General features: G+C 33.8%; 1 pseudogene; it reads left to right on the top strand.

The window, feature by feature from the left end:
- The first annotated feature begins 10,205 nt into the window (after positions 1-10,205).
- On the top strand, positions 10,206-10,302 carry LOC138835901 (U6 spliceosomal RNA; annotated as a pseudogene).
- The last annotated feature ends 8,617 nt before the right edge of the window (positions 10,303-18,919 follow it).

The raw sequence follows: 18,919 nt of genomic DNA, 5'->3' as shown, positions 1-18,919 counted from the left end.
TCAATGTCACATCATTTGGTTCAGATTTCCATTCTTTGTCTACATAGTGACATTAAGTGAACATAAATGCAAATATGAGCCGGGTGTTGATGGCTCATGTCTGTAATCCTAGCTACTCAGGAGGTTGAGACCAGAGGATTGTGGTTCAAAGCCAGCTTGGTCAGGAAAGTCCATGAAACACTTACCTTCAATTAACTCCAGAAACTCGGAAGTGGTGCTGTAGCTAAAGTGGTAGAGTGCTCAATTTGTGCTGAAGAGCTGAGAGACAAGGCCCAGCATCAATATTCAATAATCACAACCAACAAAAAATTACAAATATGGCTTTAAGTTTCCCTCAAAGGAATGATGAAGTCAATAGTAATCTTCCCAAATGATTTAGTAGTGCACCTACTTTTGCTGAGTTATTTTTTATGGCTTCTTTGCTAAACATATTCTCTTCTTTAAAAATTGCCAAATAGTAACTTTATAATAAACTTCATCTAATATTTCTTGGTTCAAAAAGAAGTACATACAGTTGATGTCACTTAGCTTTCTTACTGTCTTAGTTCAAAGCCAACCAAGGCAAGAGAGTCTGTCAACCCTTATATGTAATTAAACACCAAAAAAGCCAGAAGTGGAGGTTTGGCTCATGCAGCGGAGTACTAGCTTTGGGCCAGGTGGGAAAGAAAGACAACTGGTTAGGGACAGGGGCCAGTCTCTAAGTTCAAGCCCCAGAACCAGCACAAACTAAATAAACAAGGAAACAAAACAAACCCTGGGTATTTCTTTGGGACTCTCCTTAAAATAGTGGTGGTCTGAAAATAGGCTGCTTTTTCTGATCATACTCACTGGATCCTGCTTTTTTGGAATCCTTATTGCTATGGAAAACTCAGGACCAGACTAAAGGAATTGATAACTGATTCCTGCAACAAGAGAATCATCTCAGGAGTGAAACATCCATCCATAAGACACTTTAAAACCTCCATATCTTTGCTTCTTTGCAGTAGAACATTTTTAAAGTAAAGTGACTTCCTTTTGTTCTATACTGGGCTTCAAATGACACATTGTTTCCTTTTGTAATACTCTCAACCAGAAGTTCACAGACAAGTTTTATATGAGTAAAGGACACACTCACAAAAGTCAGGGACAGAGTTTCCTTCCAGCCTAGGATCCTTTTCTTATACAGTAAAAAAGAAAGCAATAGTTAACTTGAACTTTGTCATTTCTCTATGTTCAATTCCTCTCCTAGGATCAGTTTCCACATCCAGTAACAGTTACTTCCACTTTCTTCCAGTAACAATCTATGGTACTGCTCCAGAAAAAAATGAATGTTTTCTGGCTTCATTGAAATAGCACAACGATAATTTTGGCCATGAGGTAACACGTGTTTCAGAGACAACTTAGTAAAGAGAAATGAAATTTAAATTGCTTATAAATACATTATCCATGAGAACATTTTGTTCAAACTTCCTATGTGCTCTGTAAATTAAGGTGAATTTTAAATAGGAAGAAGGTTCTCAGATCATTTTTGTGAGTCTATGTGCTGTGCATTAATTTCCCAAGTGTACATAAGTTAAGAGTAAGACAAACAATAGCAATTATAGGAGAAAAAGAATTTCTGTGTTTATGTATAAGTGTTCAATAAAATATAGAAGACTCAACAAATCAGAACACATTGAAAAAATAAAGCCAAATCCAATATGTAGATTTATGGGAGTGATATAGAGAAAGCATTACTCCTAAGTGGAACATGAAGCATGAGGCCACTGCCTTTCTAAATCACGCTTGCTAATCACGTAAATGTGCAAAAAGGAGAATGGAAGAATGATTCTGTTTCCAATGCAAGTCAGATATATGAGAGTAGACACATAACTGGAAAAAAGAATCCATCTTGAGAGAACAGGAATTATACTAGCAATGAACCTGGTGGCTAAGATCACATTTCTTTTTCTTTCCTTTTCTTATATTCTTTTTGTTGTTGTTTTTGTTGTTTGTGGCACTTGAAATATAGGACAGGTTGCTGTCCCTCTGAAATGCAGCTCAAGGCTAGGGCTCTTCCACTCGAGCCACAGTGCCACTTCCAATTTTCTAGTAATTATTGGAGAAAAGAGCCTGCAGGACTTTCCTACCCGTGCTGGCTTTAAACCCAAATCCTCAGATTTCACAACAACTTGGTTTATGATCACATTTCTAACAGCGTACACTCAGGATATGTAATGTATATGTTCATCTATCTTTATATGAATTCTTGAGTTAAAAATCTGGGCTACAGGTTAGACTTTACACTCCCAAAAGTGTTTGAAGTTTAAAAGTTGATACTCCTGGAAAAATAAAACCTCAGAATGTAAAGGAGTCTGGGAAGTTCAATTTGCATCCAACTTGGACAGTATGGGCTTTGAGACACTACCTATAATTAATCAGGCAAAAGCTGGAATACCAGTCACGAGCAACATTGCTGAATAACAGCTTTAGGTTTTTGCATACATACATACGAACATACACATACACACAGAGGCACATATAGGTGCACACAAAAAGACACAAATGAAACAACTCTCAGAATATGTATAAAAGTTAGAAAACAATAGAAAATAAGTCCTGAGTAAGATTAGAATCAAATGATAATTTTAAATATTAGAAAGCCTTCAAGTGAACTTTCCCCCAGAAGTTGATAATATTACATAGGTAGGGACCAGAGATAGTAAGAAAGTCAAGTAATCATTATTATTATAGGATCCATGGTGGAATGAATCAGGGAACCCTGCAGGTGCATCTGAAAATGTTCATATCCTGTGTCAAATGTTAAAACATCTTTGAAAATAGTACATAAACAGTCTGAGCATTCAGTCTAGTGGATAAGATCATAGGAGAAGTTCAGAACTGCTAGTCTGTTTCTAGATTAAATAAACAAACTATGGCAGGGCAAAGTGCTACAAGCTTGGAATTGTAGCACTCAATTATTCTACCTGGACCAGGTAGAATAATTTTGTCTCATTAAAACAAACCAAACAACAAAAAAGGAATACACAGTTGGAAGTTTGGGCTAATTTTGTCATTATGTTTTGAGAAGTCAAGTTTCCTATTGAATGCAACTAATATATATCCACACTTGTGTTTTAAATGCTCTCATCATTACAGATGAAAAATAGATCATGATTCCCATCCAAAAATTTGCAAAAGTAAGTAAGCCTCATTCTGTTGGATTCCAAATTAATGTTGAAGGATTACAAAAGCTTAAATCTGGAGAAATAGCAAAGATCGTCTAATGTAGGACTTTGTAGACCTTGTTAAATTAGAATTTAGATTTAAAATATATTTTTTGGTTTTGTTTGTAATTTCATATTCTATAGTATACTACAAAATTCTTTTTAAGTAGAGGGATTAATTGTTAATTTCACAAATGATTCTGGCATTCTATTTGTCTAGATATTCTTTCAAGAGAGTTATAATTAGAACATAGTTAATAGATAATTCCCACAGTTCATGTATACTGTGTTAATGTGAATAATCTAGACAGAGTTGCCAAAAATGGATGACATTAATTTATACATTTAGAAAAACCAATTTTTTAAGGGTTTGGTTTAATATGGTTTGAAGAGAGTAATTGTGTGACATCTTCTTTCTTCTACCTATTTGTAAAACAGGAAGTCATTTCCTTATTCACGTACCTCTGTATACATGGAGAAAAATGCTAGGTTTGGGGTTTGTTTTCAATTTTGTTTTTGTTTTATTGGCTCATCCTAGAGCTTGAACTCTTGGCCTGGACAGTATCTCTGAGCCTGTTGATGCTCAAGTCTCGTGCTCTACCACTTCAACCTCAGTGCCACTTGAGTCTGGCTTTTGTGGAGAATTTTTTTGGAGATAAGATTCTAAGAAACCTTCCTGCCTGGGTGGGCTTTGAACCATAATTTTTTTTTTATCTTAGCATCCTGAATATCTATGATAGTTAAAAAAATATAAATATAAATAATATTTGCAAGTGTTCTGATCTCAAGAATACCAGTGGAGGAAAAATGATGCAGCTGAATGTATTGTGGTGTTCTTTTCAGAACAAGGAGGGCGTCACATTAGCAGAGGTGTAGCATTTTTTTCAAAATAGAGATAAGGTATTCATGATGTGAATTAAGGAATTTTAAGGTGCCCCTTAAAAGTTGGAAACTGTTGGGCTAGGATGACTTTATGGCATAAATCTTGGGATTGATGGTCATAGAAAAAATAGCTTACGCTGATAAACAATAGCTTACTCTTGAAGAATTAATTATTACACATACTTCATAGTTTTATCCTCTACCAGAATGTGGCTATTTTTCTGTTGACTTCTCAGTCTGTAACACCCCATTGGAAACTAAATCTATTGCAGAATTATATAACATGCAAACAGGTACTGTTTGGAATCTCTCAGGAATGTTTAGAATTTAAAATTGAGTAGTTATTAGTCATAGGAATTTTGAAGAACACATATATTCTGTCCTATTAACTACTTACTTTTAAAAGTTATGGGTTTCCATAGCATTAAACAGTTTTCTGTTTTAGAATGAGAAAGTACTAAATTTATACTTTTTTGAAAAAATTGGCAAGTATATTGTGAAAATATTGTCTAGTTGAATAACATTCAAGTTGATGACCCTCTGATAAAAAGGGGTAATTAATTCAAATTAGATGCCAAATAGTACTGATTTTTAAAAGATTACTACATAAAGAATATTATTTCCTGTGCCAATACAGTGAAATTATATTTTATGCAGTTTGTTTTTCAATTTTATTATCAAAGTGATGTACAGTGGGGATACAGTAATTGTAAGGTATTAAATAATAACTTTTCAAATTTGTTAACCTTCTCTCATTTTTCTCACAGTTTTCCTTCACCCCTTCATCCCTCACAAGTTGTAATGTACATTTCCAATATATTGTCTTGTGAGTATTGCTATTGCATTGGTTTCCCTTTTGTCCTTTGTCTCACCATTATGCTTTTCCTCTTCCCTTCACTAATCAAGGTAAATGTATATACAATACAAAATGATATACCGGAAGGATAAACCATAGGGGGAAAACCCAAAGAAAACCGAAATCACATAGTTCATCAAAAACAACAACCACAAATGAAAAAATCTGGTTCCATATCTTGGAATTAATTGTGCTTAGCATCAGCTAATATGGTTATTTATATACATAACAAAGCCACTGGAATATAATAGCTGCCGGGATACTATATCATGAAAATAGCATGTTAACTTTTTGATGGTAATGGTGGAATTAGGATTGGTGAATTCGTGGTTCTGATAAAGGATTTTCAAAAGTTTTAATGTTATGACAGGTAAATTTTAATTGTTCAAAATTTTAACAACTTAGCCTATTACGAAAACTGAAATTGCCTGGAAGAATAGTCTTTTCATGCAAAGAAATCCAAGGAGACTTAGTAGAGAGGGAGCAATGTGAATGAAGATGGCTCTTTTTCACACTAAACAAACAAACCTGTAAATCCTGTAGGGTCCCTTGGAATTGTCCTTACCCAGGAAATATATTTTCACTGTTTGAAACAAAGTTGTATTGAAATTTAAATTCAAAGTTCTTAAAAAAAATAAGGCATCAAAATTTGTGAATTTACGTTTAATTACCAAAGAGTAATTCTCTGAAAAAGATAATTTGTGTCAAAATATTTAGGGAGAAAGTGACCTTCACAATGAAAGAAGGTGTTGGGATTACACATTTTTGTTTGTAACACTTTCCACAATGTCTTTGGATGTGAAGCAGTGAAACACAGAAAAAAATCTGATCGGATACTTCAAACCAATGATTTCATATTTCTAAGTGGCTCACAAAAGTAATATCCTTATTAATATGAGATAGTGAAGACTTCTGTTATTACATATGCCAAAAAGTTCAGAAAAGAATTGAGCAAAAGGAAAAGTTAATAAAAAAAAGTTTTCTTAGAAGACTTAGTTAAGCATATTGTATTCAGCAGTGAAGGGAGGCCAAAACTTTTTGATATAAATTGTGTTAGAATTTTTACTCCCTAAAGTGAGTTTACAGAGCCTATTTGGCTCACTACAGTGCAGAACTGATTGAATGAAGACATGAAAATAAATTCCACGTCCAAATGAGGCAACTTAAAGAGTTTTAAAAGAGAAATAATGAAGATTTAACAGTGGTGGAGCCCATATAGTCCTTCAGCTTCACTAGACATGAAGCCAAGAAGCTGTGATTAATTGGAACTCCGGCAACAGCTAAGAGGAGGACATAGAAGTAGGACATAGAAGCATTGTCCTTTTGTAACAGACACTGTCTTCCAAGGTATGGGTCATTCAACTCTATTCTCCTCCATAAATCTTGGTGAACAAATGCAAGACCAAGAGAAAAATAATCTGTTGAAATAATTTTGCCTAGAATAACTTCACTGTTACTGATATGGTATCTAAGGAGAATCTTAAGAGAGAAGATAAAAGTGCAGTATTTTTTGTTTCCTATCAGCATCTTGTTAGGAAAATATATCTTTGAACTTAGACAATTCTGATTGAACCAACAAGTGATGGAGTACTTATTTTTGTGGGCACTTTAGACACAAGAAGTCTTTTAAGGTAAAAGAAAAAAATAGCCAAATATTTGTGATCACAGCTTCTAGGTCTGTATTCTGGAGACAAAGTTTTACATTAGATTTCTCCTCATTAACATAAATGTTGTTTCATAGCAACCAAATGCAAGAGGGATATTTAATGGACTCACTTGGCCAATTAAACATCATGAAAGAAGAAAATGGCAAATAATATGTAATGAATTATTTTGCCAGAAGAAAGAAGGAAAAATGTAATTCAAAATCAATTGACTTAAAAGTATGAAGAAAGAGTAGTGAAGAGAGATTAGAGAAAATATAGAGTATTGTTTTCTCTCCAGTGGAGTAATGGGTTCATGATCTTGTTTCTTCCACTCTAACCTCACAAGCTACCAAGTGTGTCACAGGACTGGATTATCCAGTTCAGACAGAAATCTCGTAGAAGAAAGATACTATTTGCAGCAGATGTAGGTGATTTATAACCTTAGACAATCTATTTAATTCTGTTCAAAATTCTCCCCTATCCCAAACTTCCCTCTTTGAACAGTTTTGTTTGCTTTTCCCAAGACTGCCCTTCATTAATAGATTAAAATTTTGAAAGGTCATATTCATACTCTCTGGAGATTGCTGTTTGGTTGTAATTTTTCTGTTTTGTGTTTCTTGTGTTTTTTAACTGAATTTTAAAAGGTTGTGCAATTGTTTTACAATTAAATATATCCATCTAATTGTCCAATGCTCCTAGATAGGAGTCATTCTTTCCATCATTCTCAACCAACCCTTTCCAATTTCCAATTTCCAATTACCAATTTCCAATTTACCACTTCCTTTATCATATGTGTACATTGAATATTCTAGCTGTACTTGCCCCTTGTTCATTTTTCATTCATTCTATGTCTTTACTATAATTCCACTATGGTTTCAACTTCCTGATAGTCAGTGTTAAACTGTCTATTAATACTTTGAATGGTTTATATGCATTCCATGGACATTAAATCCTGCATATTCTTGAACTGATGTCAGCTTATATTTCCATAATTGATTTATCTGCAGCAAAAGTTTGCTGGAGACTGGAGAGGTGAAGCACCTAAACAAGATTTTATTCTCATCCATTTGGAAGATTAATCTTTAGTCAAAAAGAAAGTTAAAAAAATGGCTTAGAATGTATACCTAACTACGAATTTTTATAAATGGCTTTGTACAATGGTGTGATTATTTTATTTTACATGGAATAATATTTTCTACTGCCTATAAGTTTTGAAAAAGAAGAAAATTAAAATTTATTCCAAAATAGGAATATGATAAAAATAGAAGACAGATATTATGTTTGTCATATCTTTGATGAATACCCATATTCAAGACTTAAAGTCATATTTCTTACTATGTTAGACAGAGGGAAAAAATAAAATAACATATGATAAGGCAACTATTTGTGACTTTTTAAAGTGTACCTTATTAAATGATGAAATTTATTAGCTCAGGTTTGGGTTTGAAATTTAGGAGGCTAACCTATTTAACACATTTCTGGAAGGCCCTTACTGAAAAACACAAATTGTGGGTGGTACTATTTCTACACTTTAATGAATGGTTGAACGTGTTTGGCATTAGTGCTGTGTAAATAATTCAACTCTATTGTAACTTGCTCCCTACACTTAAAAAACTTGTAATGTCTTTAAGTATCATCAACTTGTAAAATGTCATTTTGACGAATGTGATTTTAAAAAGTTTATTTGAAAAGGAATACACTTTCAGAAGATTAAATGTAGATTATCATTGGTTTGAGAGTGACATTTTTATACAACAGAACCATGTTGTACTGAACTCCCAGTGTTTTGAAGCACTCCTTAGTGCTTCAAATATTTTTCTGAATTACATTTGACCTCTAAGTCAAGTTTTCTGGGCTTTAGTAGACCAATTATGGATCTATCCTTCAAGGAACCATTTTTTGGCCCACTTATGTTGGAATAAAATCTTTCATTAATCATAGGGGAGGGGTATTAAAAATAATCTTATGACACTTTGTGAAATTGTTCACTCATATGGGCTGGTCATCTATAAGTTGAATGTTTTAATTACAGTACTTTCTCTCAAATTTTGTTATTTCATTCTTCATTTTAAGTTGCCTTGCATTCCACAATTGCTTACTGCTAATTCCTGCATCTCAAGTAATTGGGGCCCTGAAATATAGGAAATGAGAAATTGAGATTGGTCTTCAATTACTATGTGCTGAAATGTTGCATGGGCCTTGGTGAGAAGTCTTGCCCCTGTTATCTGATGATGCAGGTAACTGGGACCTGGGATCCTAGGACCCATGGGGACTGCAGAAGAATAATGTTTTTTTTAGATATCTCAGCAAAATTTGGGTATAATCAATAGGAATGCTTCTGAAATATGGAGAAAAACAGTTTGGGACAAGAGAGTTAAAACAATAGACAGAGCAGCAGAGTAAAATACATTATAGATTAGAGGAAAACATTGTTTTTTTACCATGTGGATTCAGAAGACCAAGAACAGTTAGGATGTATCACAAGTTTATACTATAGACATTGCATTGATACTTTTTATATTCTAATATATATTTTAAACCTAATTATTTATATTCCAATTCTATTTATTGGAATAAATAAATATAAATTTATTTGTCAAATTATCAACTAATTCTAGTAAGTTTTACTGTGTGAAATATAAAATCAGCACATATAAATATAAAATATGTAACTATATATAATATAATTAAAAGGCACAGGTTTGCATTGTTCTGTTGTAGTTACTGTATCAAACGCAACTCTGTTTTAAAGTATTATTCCATTATCTCTACCTTAGTGTTTGATAGAGTTAGACCTAAAGCTTTACCATTTTTATATTTACAGCATGGAGGCAAGAGGAAACACTGTGATTAAAATATTATCAATTTAATGCCTAATAACGAGGAGAAACATATGAACTTCTCCTGCAACTATGAAAATATTTGGTGATAAAAAGGCAGTAGTGTAAGTTCCTGCCTGGTTGGATAGTAGACAGGCCAGGACATTAAGTAATCATGCATATGAACAATTTTTTCACCTTCTTGGCTTTAGCTACTTTTGAAATGGAAGGTATAATAAACAATTATATTTTGATAAAATACCTTCTAGTCTGAACAGTTCTGTTTGAACTGTTCATCTCTCTATGATCCCTTGTAACCAAGATTAGTTTTGTTCTAGTAAGACAATCTATGCTGTCAGGGTAAGATATTCTGGTTGGTCTGTTCCCACATGGAAGAAGGGTGAAGGCTCAGGTAGACATTTGTGCCAGTAACACCTCATTTGGGAAAATATCAGCTGAAGAAGTTTAGAAGTAGCTCTTAAGCAATGCTTACTTTGAATCCATTAGGTCCACATAGCTAACACAGTTGGATAAATTATTACTTGAAAAAGCCATCACCTTTGGACCTATCTATAAATAATTGAGAGTACGATCAAATTCCAAATAAAAAGACTTAAGATAGTCATTGACAAAAAAAATTGCAAATGTGAGCAATTGATCGATCAATATAATTTTTCTACTATTCACAGAATTTTATGGAAATAAGATCGATAGCATTGTTCGGAACAATACGGTTTTCTTGTTACAAGTAGGCACCCATAGATATAGGCTTGTATAAAGATTGCATCATTAACTACTTAAATTTAGAGGATACTACATGCTTCAGCAGCACGAATACTCAAATTACAATGCAGAGATTAACATGGCACTTGCACAAGGATAATATGAAAATTTGAGAAGTATTCCATATGTTTCATTCTTCAGATGCAAGAAATGAAAAACAGTTATTAAAAAGTTGATTACAAAATTACAACTGTAACAATACACGTAATTCATATAATTAAATTTAGTTTGACATCAGTGTATTAAATATTCACCTCAGGAAGGCGTTTACATAGCATAAATTTTACAAAACTTTTCAAATTAGACAACATTGTCATTTTATCCTAAAGAAAATAATATTAAGACCTAGAAAAAAAGGAATCAAACTGTTTCTATATGGAATGTAATCATAAAGGACACATTAATGAACCTAAATATTATAAAATAATGTAGAATTCAAAGTATATTTAGGAGAAAATAAAATAAATTATGAACATTATGCAAACATAGAATATAGGATATTGTCAAATATACTTTTTCAGACAAGCACCAGAAATATTTTAGTTTCTGTACTACTCATTTCAACAGGTAAGTTAAAATTGTTTCTGATTAAAAATTCACAAACTCTGAAGAAATCATTATACATGTATACAAAAACTATTGAATACATTTTGACATCCAATGCAGGCAATTCACTTGGAAGAATTCTGCAGAATCCATGAATTTTTACAGTAAAATATTGGTGTTGCCGGGCACATGTGGCTTATGCCTATAATGCTAGCTACACAAGAGGCTGAGATCTGAGATCATGGTTCCAAGGCAGCCTGGGAAGGAAAGTCTGTGGTACTCTTATCTCCAATAAACCACTAGAAAACTGGAAGTGGAGCTGAGGCTCAAGTAGTAGAGCTCTCATCTTGAGCTGAAGAGCACAGAGATAGCTCCCAGGCCCAGAGTTCAAGCCCCATGACAGACCAAAATAAAATATATTGCTCTTATTTGGATTGTGTAAATATTTTGTAGGGACACAAAAGATCGACTTGCATTTTTGAAAATTAAGAAACTTAACCCGACCATTAGGACACAGGTGAACAATTTGTACAGCCTTCCACAACTTCATAGAAGTAGTGATACCTACTTATCCTTTTGGCAATATCAAGTGCAAGTTTTTCTATGTTGTTTTCCAGGCCTGGTTTATTTAATGGTTCAACAGAAGGAGATCCAGCGTATCTTTGCTAGCTCAATTCTCAGCAGCAAGATGTAAGGGGGACAAGAGGCCTTTAGTTGGGCATTGGTATTTGGATCATGATGAAGTAATAAAGAAGTCACTCTGGTATTATTCCACGTATATGCACTGTGCAGGGGTGTCCAGTCATCTACAGTTATTGCATGTGCCGCTTGAGATACCAACTCACTGACAATGTCTAATTGTCCACTGTACGCTTCTCGATGAAGAGGGGTATACTCATCGTCATCCCTACTATTCACATGAGTGGCCTTTTGGGAAAGAAGTCTCCGCACTGTAGTAAGCCGAATATTTTTGGCAGCCCATTGAAGAAATTTGCTTGGATCCTTCTCCATTTTTTTCTTGCAATTGATGTCATTCGTTATTTTTTCATCTTGTTCTTCATATTCCTAAAAATTGCCTAACCAGAAACTTTGAGTGCCAGTGGGAATGAGGTGTCCATGTATTTTCCTAATAGTTCACATTGGTTGTCTGGACAGAAATATCCAAGGATTTTTCTGCAACTGTTTATTCACCATGATTTATTTTCTCTTTTTCCAATTTTACTATTCGAAATTATTCTAACTGGAAAGTAGGGAATTGATGGAGAGCAGCGGAAAGATGTTCCTCCGTACTCAAATGTACACACTGAAAATGAGGACCAGTGATCTCTTCATGTGCAGCTTATTCTAGGAATGAGAAATTAGGAAATAACGCCTTCTATATAAATGATTTGGGAAATGGCAGAGCAAAAACTGAAATGATGCAACCAAAAAATATGAAAGCAAAATAAATCAGGATAATTATGGAGCAATCATATTATCTATGAGAACCAAGAAAGGGAGAGAGAGAGACAGATGATGTGCAATGACCTAGTTAGCGACAAAATCCATGCCTCTGATCAATTTATAGAGCAAACAAAATTTTATTTTTTAAAAAAGATGGGAATAGAATTCATGTATTTACTTGAAATTAGTAAATACATTTATAGTAGCCTACATAAAGAGACATAACTTTCACCAAATTACAGACAATAAACTAATTCCTTGATAATTCTAGCAACAGATCTGACTGAAATCAGGTGAATCACACTTTTCCTATATAATGAAGAAATAGAAAGGTAGTAAAGTAGCTAGAGAAGGCAGGGAGATTGTATCTGTGACAAAACTTTGTGAAAATTGTTATTGAGGATTTCTTACTGGTGATCCACTTGCACTGGAAACATGATTCTGAACTATTGATTTCTGATTCTGAATTATTGATTTGATCATTATATTCTCCAAGAAGAAAAATGAGAATTGATAGTTAAGGACTACTAATACATTTTGACCTTCTCACTAAGCACTTTCAATTATTGAAATCACATGAAGGCAATAGACAGGCCTACTTTTTAGATGAAAGCACGTGTCTTTAAAAAAAAACAAGGAATGTATGTAGTCATACAAAGGACTTCTATTTTACCAATGCCTCATACATTTTTCCAATGTTGGGTAACAATAAATAATGGATCTATTAGAAAGCTCTTAAGGCTCATATGTTCAATAGTGAGTTCTCTTACACTATAATATGGTATTTTTTGTGTATGGTCTTAAGAATAATTTACATTACTAACTTGAATTTCTGACAGGACAGTATCATCACTGTACATCTTGCTTCTATTCTCTCAGTTTTAAATTACTATTTAAGTATGTGCATTAGATAATTATAGAGGAAAAAGTAGAAGCCACACTGATGGCTTATGTCTTTAGTAGTAGTTAATCAGAAAGATGAAATCTGAGGATTGTGGTTTGAAAGCAGACCAAGAAAAAAAAAAGTCCATTAGATTCTGATTTGAATGTAACCAGAAAAAGCTAGAAATGGAGCTGTGGTACAAGCAGTAAAATGCTAGCCTTGAGAAAACTGAAACAAAAAATAAATTCTGGGACAAAGCCAGGCCCTGAGTTCAAGTCCTAGTATTAGCACCAAATGAATTAATAAGGTAATCAATTAATTAAAAATAAATTAAGTGGTCACATTTGGAGAGGCAGGTAAAATGTAACATGGGTGGTGATGGTTCATGTATTATTTTGTAATAAGGCATATTATCATTTGTACAAATCACTAATATTTTATTTGAACTTTTTTGTACAATAAACCCTGAATTTAGCATGCATGTATATGTGTATGTACATGTGCGAACATGTGTATACATGTATATGTGTGTGTGTGCTGTTGCAATGTTGCTTGCCAATGTGGACATGGTGAGGCTGAAAAGAGCTAACTGTGTTGCAATGTTATTTATCAGTGTTCTGTCATCTCATTTCAGTGGAACCACCCTTCTGTACATATTATTTGTCTACTAAAAAAGTCATCATAATCAAAGCATTTACAGCATTAAGTTAGAGAAAGAGACCGCTTTCAGCTCTTATAGTATGTGAGGTAAGAAGCTACGGACATAATTAGGTAGTAAGTTATTGCTGTAAGATGATTGTCAGTACAAAATTCATATTTGAACTCTTAAATTGGTTATACTTTTAAGATACACTCATGGAGTGATTTGGACCGACTTGACCAAGCAGGTATTACTCTCTGGTTATTCCTGTGAAACACAAGTTGGATAAACTCTTTCCGGATTTCTGTAGAGAATCACTTTCTTTGCAAGACCATATCTATTCGCACTAAGATTTAATCAAACCCATATTACGTTTCAATATCCCATCTTATAGACAAAATAAGTATTGTCGATATTCTTGTTAGATATTCCTTCCAAAAACGAACAAACAAAAAGGATGTGTCATGTCCCGATTGTGTATGCATTTGAAGGTGTTTTGTACATGCACAGGGATCTTTACCAATGGCTCTTTTGTGGGAGTAACTATGACAACTTTAACAAATAAGGCTTTTTGAATATCGTTTCCAATATACATAACATCCCAGAGGAAGTCTTGTAATTTCTGAAAGTTCTTTGAATATTTTAATATTATTTCAGTTCATTAACTATAGAGCTAAATTTTCTGAAATAAATATTGTTAAGATCTGAAAATGTAAGTGAGCATATAGGCTTTTTTATGCATCATTTTATGAAAACCCAGTTTTTATGAAAATAAATGGAATAGAATAAAAGAATGTAAGTGAATTGGGTAAGCTAATTATTAGTATAACTTTGTTTTCTATTAACAGTTCATTGAATGTACATGATGCAGTTAAATTAGTTCCTATGTGTCTCTGTACTTCAGTTAGTTTTAGAATCTTTATAGTTATGAGTGAATGTTTAGTATAAATAAAGGTCTTTTTAAATGATTAGAATTAACCTTGTGTTTTGTGTCCTACTCCCAAGAAAATGAGTTATTTTTAAGTGTTAATAGTTTATCATTTTCATTATCATTATCATAGGGAATCATTATCATTATCATAGGGAATTTAAAAATGCAGTAGTATTGATGTCTTTTAAAACCAATTGTATTCACAAGTTGGATATTCTTTAATTCATACTTAGGTCTTGGTGCCTATGATTTTTAACCTCTCATTCCTAACATTAATATGTCAGACTGCATTTTTGTGTATATGAAAGGTAAAATATTTATCTGTGGTGAAAAGTGATTTTTATATCAGTTTTTCTTTAATAACATTATAAAGTAGTACATTTCTCTCAAAATGTTAGGTATAAAAAGCAATCAAAATACTTCTAATGGTAAACAATTTAGGTGAGCTACAATGTGGAAACGATTGCTCCAAAAGACCTGCAGTCTGTTTCCATCAGGAATTGGGCAGGTCATTCTTTCAGTAAGACTGAGTTAACCAGAGATGTGGTCCCCAGGCAGTGCAGTGTTGAGTGAAGGGATAAAATATGATTTCTAGTATTTTGAGCCAGAAATCAAGAATGTTATAGTTTAGCAGTTCTTTTCACCAGGGAGGTATAAATTGATTATGAACTTGGAGTTTTCATATTACAGTTACTTATTTTCTTTTTTTTTGTTGTTGTTGTTCATGGGGCTTGACCTCTGGGCTTGGGTGTTGTCCCTGGTCTCTACCACTTGGACCACAGTGCCACTTCCAGTTTACTAGTGGTTTATTAGAGATAAGAGTCTCACCGTCTTCCTGCCCGAGCTGGCTCTGTACCACAATCCGCAGATCTCAGCCTCCTGAGTAGCTAGTATTACAGGCGTGATCCACCAGTGTCCGGCTTAGTTACCTATTTTCTAACAAAGATAAAGTGAAATATTATTAGAGTGTGCACAATAATTTTGGGAAATTTTCCTAGAATTAGTAGACTGAGTGCTGGTATTTAGTTATAAAATAGAATGAGGTTATTTGATATGGTGGGAATGGACCGCAGCCTAACACTTACCGTGTGTACAATGTTGTACTAGTAATTACAACTCTGAAGACTTACATATCATCATCTTAGAATTAAAAATAGAAGTATTTCTACTTTATGGGATTATTGTAAGGATTAAATTAGATACCAAAGGTAAAGTACTTGGAAAAACAATCATAGTTTGATATTTTCTACTTGTTATTTTATCATGTGATATATTCAAATATTTGTACTGTGATTTTATATTGTGTCTATTTAGGATAGGCAAAGTGATGTATTGATATTCATTGTGTTGTTCACTTTTCTGTTATTATGAGAACAATACCTGCAAAGAAAATTTCTGAGAAGGAAATTATCATATTGATTCATGGGTTAAGATCAGATGTCTCCATTGTTTTTCATTATATTTTTAGTAAATAGTTGTACGAAGGGTTTTCCATTCAATGAATTAGTTTTTAAGTATGATGGATCTTTACATAAATTTCTCACATCCTTCCAAACCTCACCCCACTTTCATTTTTTCCTAGTTTCATACTATCTGCATTGAATATTATGGCTTCACTCTCTACCTCCGTAAGTCTCTTTAACCTTCCCTTTGACTTCCCCTCATATTTTCCAAGTGATAATTTCCTGGTATTCATTTTGTTGGATTAAAAGTTCAATTTTATAAGAAATTACACCTTTTAAATACTCCTCTGCAAATAGCATGCTTTGATTAATACTGTTGTTTAAGTTGCATAAAATTCTGGCTTCCAAATAAGCGTCCTTTGTGTGTCTGGCTCTGACGTCGTTTGCTTAACATAATTTTAGATCTATCCATTTGTTTGCAAATGCTGTAACGGTCTTTATAATGGATGGGTGCAATCCAATTATGTATATGTGCAACACTTTCTCCAACCATCCCTCCGCTAAAGGGCGTCTGGGCTGATTCCATAAGTTCTCTATGGTGAATAGTGCAGTAGAGAACATGACTGTGAGATTATTTTACTATAACCTTTGGGAAGAATTCACCACTGTTTTTCTGGGAGCAACCCTCTAACCAATTTTCCAGAATAAGCACATCCCTTCCTTCATCTCCACCAAAGGATTTTCAAGTTCTCAAAAACACACTACCCCCTACAGGTCTGAATCAGCTAAAACCACATTGTTTCCATATTCTTTGTTGTTGTTGTTGTTGTTTTCTGTCCAGTCGAGGGGCCTGAACTCTGGGCCTGGGCGCTGGCCCTCAGCTTTTCTGCTCAAGGCTAGCAATCTACCATTGGAGCCACAGCGCCACTTCCAGCTTTCTTCTTTTTGCTTATGTGGTGCTGGGGAATCAAACACAGGGCCTCTTGCATGCAAGGCAAGAGCTCTACCACTGAGCCACTTTCCTAGCCCCGATGTGCCCATATGCTTTTAATACATTTTTCATAATTTTACACATAATTTAGTGAGAATCTTCTATGTACTTTCCTAATGTGGTCATGAGGGATATGACAATAGAGTAAAAATAAGAGATATGGAATTTAATTAGCTACTATCATATTTAAAATAATTTTCAGCTCTCATAGCATCACTTACTATTATTTTAATCTTTATTTGATTACTTCTCCTATCCCCTAAATTATAGCATGATTTAACTACAAAGGCAAAAATGTGTGGTTTGACTTTGACACTCATGTGTGAGGATGCAAAATATGGGCAAATAAAGGGATTGGAATTAATAGCCATTATCCATTTTGTTAAATGGTTTTCTCAAACTGATTCTCACAATTCATATTTCATTCAACAAGAAACGTGACTATTCCCTATGCTTTGCTCCTCATTAAACTTGTTTCCATGTTATTTTGTAATGAAGGATGATTTCATAAATCTACTGTAGATACAAAAATACATTAAAATATTTCTATATGTATGCATTGATATAAATATACACACATATATCATAAAAGTTATAATGATAAAGTTTAACTTCTGTAACTGTACAATTTACTAAATTATTAAAAAACATGGATGGCTCAGGCCTGGGATCCTGGTTACTCAGGAGGCTGAGATCTGACGATCTTGGTTTGAAGCCATCCTGGGCAGGAAAGTCCATGAGCCTCTTATCTCCAAACAACCAACAGAAAATCAGAATTGGAACTGTGGCTCAAAGTAGTAGAGTAATAGCCTTGAGAGAAAAGACTCAGAGATATCACCCAGGCTCTTAGTTCAAGAACTAAAATCTACCCCCAAAAAGCATTTAATTTACACCTGTGTAAGTAGAGTATTTCTTTCACCCAAATGCACATCCATGCTCATTGCAAGGTAACTCTGTCTTATCTGGAGTACCACATAATATTATCACATAAATAGAAAACATTGCAACATGGGTAAACTCTATCTCTCTCATGGATTTTTCTCCACTCAATATTCAAATCTTGCAATTATTCCAATTATTTAAAGTCATAGTTTTTTTTCTTTAATACCCATATTAGAATTTCAATTGAGTGTCTTGTGTCTTCTAAATGGATGTTCTTACGACTTTGGCACGCCCCCAGCCCTAAATTATCCTGATTAACTTTCAGATTGAATCTTGCTTCCTACTTGTGTATGATCGTGGGCTCAGTCTACTTGGTGTTATTCTTCCTGGAAATTAGAATAACTGGTTCCTGGCATTGTGTACAGATCTTTCGGTCCAGTCTGAGCTTTAACCACTATACTCACCACAGTAGGCTCCAATGTAGTCAGGATTTTCATAAGCTTATCATAGCTATTTTTTTTGAGTCCGGTCTTGGGGCCTGAACTCTGGGCCTGGGCGCTGTCTCTCAGCTCTTCAGCTCAAGGCTACCACTCTACCACTTGAGCCATAGTGCCACTTCTGGCTTTTTTCTTTTTGCTTATGTGGTGCTGAGGAATCAAACCCAGGACCTCATGCATGCAAGGCAAGCACTCTACCACTGAACCATCTTCCCAGCCCCTATTATAGCTATTTTTATAAACCTTTGAATTTCCTGCTGGTTCTTGAGTACTGAGTTAATTTGGTTTTGCTTGGGTTGTTTTGTTTCTTTTGAATGTATGTGTTGAGTTGTTCCTCATTTTTCCTTTTGTTTCTTTCACTCAAGTTCTTACCTATAGTGCTGAGAAACCAAATCTTCTTTCTCAAGATAGTCAAGGTAAAAAATATTTATTCCAAAACAATTTCAGTAACATTTAAACACCTTCAGGAATTTCAAGAAGATGGCAGAGGAGAACTTGGTGGCTAAACAAGATCTTGCAGAGAAAGCAGTTC

This window comes from Dipodomys merriami, unplaced genomic scaffold (assembly GCF_024711535.1).
Source record: "Dipodomys merriami isolate MVZ:Mamm:240054 unplaced genomic scaffold, mDipMer1.0.p SCAF_240, whole genome shotgun sequence".
Lineage (NCBI taxonomy): Eukaryota > Metazoa > Chordata > Mammalia > Rodentia > Heteromyidae > Dipodomys > Dipodomys merriami.
Note: the sequence above shows the minus strand (reverse complement) of the source record. Positions and strands in the feature narration are given on the sequence as shown.